This window comes from Corvus brachyrhynchos, unplaced genomic scaffold (genome assembly GCF_000691975.1).
Source record: "Corvus brachyrhynchos isolate BGI_N302 unplaced genomic scaffold, ASM69197v1 scaffold162, whole genome shotgun sequence".
NCBI classification, from domain to species: domain Eukaryota; kingdom Metazoa; phylum Chordata; class Aves; order Passeriformes; family Corvidae; genus Corvus; species Corvus brachyrhynchos.
In genome coordinates this window covers 4,778,568-4,784,504 of record NW_008236696.1, presented here as the reverse complement: position 1 = coordinate 4,784,504, position 5,937 = coordinate 4,778,568, and positions in this window count along the sequence as shown.

Sequence of the window (5,937 nt, the reverse complement as noted above, 5' to 3'; positions counted from 1 at the left end):
GTGCCACAGGTGTGGTTGAGTACCTCTGATGGACATCTGCCAGATTGCCCCGAGTTTGCTGCGGTTGGGAAGCATTAGGCATGGATCCTGGCATTTGGACTCCAGGCACGGAACCGTGGCTGAAAACAGTTGGCAGGGGCAGTCCCTGAGCCCTGCGATTAAAACCTATTAGTAGCACCATCTCCTTAATTTTCTGCCAGCATGTTCACCATCTTGCTGAAGGTACAAACCCCTGCATCCAGAATATGCCTCTCTGGGACATGCCACTTGTGCATGTGCTCCACAGTTTTCTGAACACCAAAAATTTTAAGCATTAAGAGAGTTTGGCTGCAGGTAAAATGTTCTTATGTCCATGCACAGCACCTCCTCTAGTTCTGAGCTACTCTGAAGCATTTTTTGTTTGTAGGCTTGGGTTCTTCTGCCCTAATAGCTTATCTTCAAAAACGTGCTCTTATTTCGGATTCAGTTTCTTTGACCTTTATTACCCAGCAAACTTGAACTTCTGCTCTAAGAAAGCCTGTTCATCTTTTCCTCTCTTCTCCCATAAGCTTCCTGTAGACTCTGCAAGCCTGTTTAACACCATCTTGCTATCTCTTTTGCTCTTGGTATATTTTTCATTCTGTAGTCCCTTCAAAGTTGGCTAAACTGGTTTCCCAGCTCAAGCTTTCCATTTGAATATCAATCACCAAAAAGCCTGAGCACAAACTTCAGTATTAAGTATCCCACATTGTCCCAAGTCTGAAGGGACAGACTAGTAATGGTTTTTTAAATATCTACAAAACTTTCCATGCTGGCTCTTCTAACCTGATTAGTTTCAGTGGAATTTAGTGGGCTTTCCTATTTTTCCCTCCCACAATTCTTTTCACAGGCTTTAGTTGCTGAGAGGTTTCAATTTGTGGCATCCAAGGTCATAAATATCCAAAGATCTCCACTCCACCTCCCTGCTCTAATCAAGATACCAACCAGTCTGGCTCATTGCTCCAGTGCTTTTTCCATGTTGCACCTTCTCCAGTGTCTCTGGTAAATATAAACTGGATGGGGACAGAGTGGGAACTGGAGATGGAAACGGCTATTTCAGAAATTACTCCTACCCCCAAAAAAGATGTTTTGTGTTCAGCTCCAACTGCAGAAAGGGCCTTTGTGCTGGAATAGGGGAATTTACTCCTGAATACAGCGCTAATCTGTTGGAGCCATGTGTTTCTTCTCACAGAGACATACTTCTTATGGAATTATTACTTTTTCTGGATTTATTAGGGGGCATCTTTGGGGTGAGTTGATTTCAGAATGCAGAAGAAGCAAAGGGCACATATTCCTTACAGAGCAAACTGTCTTTTACTGACAAACACATATTGATCCTAGCAGTGGGACCCAATTGTGACTGAGATCTGTAATTCTTATTAGTTTATTACTTAGAGATGCAAGGAAAAAAGGTTTTCCTCCCTCATTACCGTCATAATACAGCAGAGAAATTGTTCATTTCTTCCTGAGTTAAATTTTCTTTTCAACAAAACTGAATAGAAATTATTTAATCATTCATCCTCTATTTACTTTTCATATCAAAGCAAAGTTAACATAGGCAGCTTCATGATGCATGTAAAACAAATCCCAACAGAGACCATTCCAGGATTTTAGGGGAAATTATTTGTATCATTATTATTCTACCGGGCTGCCTGCAATTTTCATCTCAAACCCAATACATTTTTCCCCCAGTATCTGCAATGACTTCCAAAATTACACAGATGATTATTTTATTAGCATGTACCCAGATGGTAGACTGCCAGGCGCAGTTACTGTCATTGCATCTAGCTCTCTGTAATGCAAGAATTACTAAGAAAACAGTGCATTTGGCCACTGGTTATATAAATTAAGACCAAAGCAACAGTTACAAGCTCAATTCAAACAAAATCAATAAAAGGTATGTGAATCATCAGACTAGTAACATTAGACATAATGTTAATGCTAATCTTTTCATGTCAGTCTAGCACAACACTGAGACGTGGGAAATGTCTGACCGGCTTCTGCCCCATAATGTCATTTCTCATGGACTTTCTTTAAAGCCAGTTCTATTTAAAGCAGTTCATCATTACTCTTGCAATTTACTCTATGGATATACCTTAGAGCACACCTGAAAGACAAGGACCTAAGAGCAGAGCAGACTACAGTAAACAGGGAAAAAAACCACATTCACCTTGAAACATCATTTTTGTACCATGGTAATCAGATCCCTCTGTGACATTTGCCATACTAGAATGGCAGTGATGTTTATTCCAATACTGTATTTTGTATAAATGCAATGTTTGTCTCTTCCTACCTCCAAGGGATACAGTTTGTAAGATCATTTTGGATATGAAAACCACTGTGGGGATAAAGTATCCAGTGTACTGTAAGATGACCTAGTGAAAACAAAGCCCCAGATCTGTGTGCTCTGCCGTGGTGCTGGGTCAACTGCCTGGAATCAACAGTGGCTGATGAGCTGCCATGTGCAGCAGGAGCCAACACACCCCCAGGTATTTCAGCACCCATCCTCACCCTGGGGGCTTTCCAATTGCTGAATACACCCCTCCTCCTCTCCTTCCTTTGATTTCTTTCTCTGGTGTCCATCTCATCCCTGTGGTTCCTCTCAGCAGCTATGGACTCCTCTTTTCTGCACTGACACAGCAGTGACCAAGTAACCCCAGATGTGTTTGCCCTTACTTAGCCCCCAGAATGAGAAGTATTTTATCTTTGCTTGACACAAGGACCAAATATGGACTGGAGATTCCTTCCCCCACTGAATTCTGGACCTCCCTCTCTTCTCTGCAGCACATTGTGCAGTGCACTTTTTCTTCCTCCACAGACAGATCACTGGGGGGATATGTGATGGCTGCAGAAGCCACCTGGCTTCCTCGACTGGACAGTGACAGGTAGGTAGAGAACTGTGGCAGTGTTTCCTGCTTGGAAAGCTTCTCCCCATCTTCTTCAGGAAGAGGCAGAAGACTAGCAGCTTAACCATGTGGGTTAAGGCATGCCCCAAAAGTGTGAAAGCATAATCCACAAGAGCAGGAGTTAGCATATCAAGGAGGCAGCAATCTGAATACACCTTACACTGTTTCAGAAATCTGTTCTCTATCTGTTCAGGCACTGGTGGGAGGATTGTACTATTGGATCTGCATGAGCTAAAAGCCAAGTGTTATATTAAAATCTGTGTGCCACAGGAGGCCTGTGAACACAGGTCTTTTGTTGAAATATACTATATATACTATATCTGTAGATTGGGTTTAGCTTTACACCTTGATTCTTCTGGCACAGCTGTTCACATTAGGAAAGTCAAACACGATGACAGATCTGATAGCTGGCACTGTCTGATGCAAACATGGGAAGCAGGAAGCAAGAGAAATCAAAGAAGAAAAATGTGTCTCTCCTTTAATGCACAACAGCAAATGCTCCAGCCGTATTCTCGCTGAAAGGAATTTGATGTCTCGGTCAGTGCTTTGCCTAATGAGCTACCAACATCAATCTGTCATCATCTGTATTATTTGAAATGGCCTCTGCTGACACAAGGTATATTCATGTACTGGCCCTCCTGGGCACTTGAGAGTTCAAGTCCTGGGCAGTTTATACCACACTGAATGATAATGAAGGGTAACAGAATAATCATTGGCTTCCTCCTCTCAAGGGGAGGCAAGAATGTTGTTGCAGGGATCTCCCCCAGCCAAGAATGGCTTTTGATTACAGAGCTGGGAATATGAGTTATTTGTTTCTCTGTGCACAAACAGTCTCAGCAATCCTTTGCAACAGTGCTTTAGCTCTCCAAAGCACATGTAGCACATCTGTCCACCTGTCCTGGCATTTCCATGAGCCTGCCCCAAGTATCTGACTCTCAAAAACTTGCAGGGCTATATCAAAAGCCAAGAAAGAGATGAACACCAACAACAGGTGGGAATTTCAAGCAAAGAAATGCCCTTTTAGTGCTCTGTCTTTACCTGCTTCTATAATACACATACAACATTACACAATCATCTTTAACATCTTCAGCTGTACTGAGAAAATTACTTTTTCTGGAAATATCTTCTGAGTGAGATTTTAGATTGCAAGGTTTCTAACCAACACCCAGCAGTTGTTTCAACCTGATTTTTTAACTCGTGTCATTAGATGTAAGCTTCACACAAATGAAGCAAATAAATTGTCAAGAAACTAAATACAAATGACAACTACTATATTTTTATTGGTCCAAAGATTGCAAAAGATCTTGTTTCCTTTCAGAAAGTATTGGGGAGTTGCAACATCATTATCCTAGCCAAACCTTATGCTCCTGTGTTAACACACACTTACAAGAGCAGTTGAGCTCCAGGTGAATTATATAACAAGACAAATAACAATTTTTGACACCAGTATTACCAACCTTTCTCTTAGGAACTCAAAGGTTTCAAAATGTATGAACTAGACCTCACTTCCTCTTCTATAGCAAGTAAATATTATATGTTCCCTTTTGTCAGTGAAAGGCTTTCATCCAGCTACCCCAAGGACAGTCTCATTTGCGAGACTTGGGTGGGAACTACAGGATGGTTTCTTTGCTCCTCACATATCCCAAAATGAAGACAAGAGTTAGGAAGGGGCCAGATAAGTCTGTTTTCAAAGGAACTTTTCATACCAAACTGCTTTTGGTAAGCAAAGAAGATGAGACTGTCCCTAGAGTGGCATTGCGATGTGTGCTCTTAAAGGCAGATTAAGAAAATACCTGTCAAAACAGAAATGCAGCAGTTAAATTCACAATTTCTGGTGGTTTTCAATCATTTTGCCTAGTGAAGTCCTAAAAATTTTCCAGTGTAAGTGCAGCCACCCATATAACAAACACAGGTTTAAAAGTCATGTAACACTTTACTGCAGATAATGTGACAAGGGGCAGCACTTCAGGTCCTGTGAGAACTCAGAGAGGTGATGGCCTCAAGGACAAGCTCAGAAGTGGGATTCTTTCTGAAGAGAGTGAAAGAGACATATCTGTCACTGACAAGGCTGAATGGCTCAAAGAGATGATGATGGCAGAAGGGACAAGGTGAGATCCAGGTGAAAGTTGAGCAAGAAAGTCTGGTCTTGGCAAAGGCCTTGCAGATGTGAGCAGAAAATTGAGTTTGATGTTCTTGTGAATGGAGAACCACTTGGAGAAATGATGAAATAAAGCCTTGCTTAGGGAGTAGGACCAGTGGTAGAGGAGGTCATCATATGGAGATCATCATAATATGAACATACTGAGTTACAGTGACAGATAAAACAGGAATTTGAGATATATTTGACAGGAAGAAAATTACGATGTAGACCCAGACTAGTTGTGTTAGACAAGAGGACTCAAAAAGACCCAAAATCTCACTCAAGAGACAGAAGAATGGAAACAACTAATGGAAAACTAGAAACTCACTGAGACTAATGAGGAGATACGCCAGGGACAAAGGCTGAGATGCCCAATACAGAACCTTGTAGCCTCACCAAAGCAGTTCTGTGAGTTCTTTTTGCCTGTTCTATTCATAAATCATTGAGTACAAAAGCAGTGTTCTGTGCTAGCCACTTACATGTACAATTTCTAACTGGCAGCATTTAACATCACAGTTTGGTTCAGAATTTCTGGGCTGAATGTAAACAAAGCTACAGCTCTCTTTCCTCTGGCATAATGAAACTTAACAAATTCACAAACATATCGGGGAAAAGTGTTGACATGCACCTCTTTATAGAAATGTGACACTGGATGTTGTTTTTAATCAGCCCATGATGCTCCCATTCACATCTCCTTTTCTCTGAGATGCTAAGGAGGAGGTCACCTGGGCACTGGTGTGTCTGTTCAGAGAGACTCCTGTTTATTGCTCTTGACAGCCTGGGGTCCCTGGCTGCTGTGAATCCGAGGCTGTGTAAATTAAGCAAGGAAAGCTGTAAGTGTAGTTACTTTGTTGTCATAAAAGTCATCCGTAC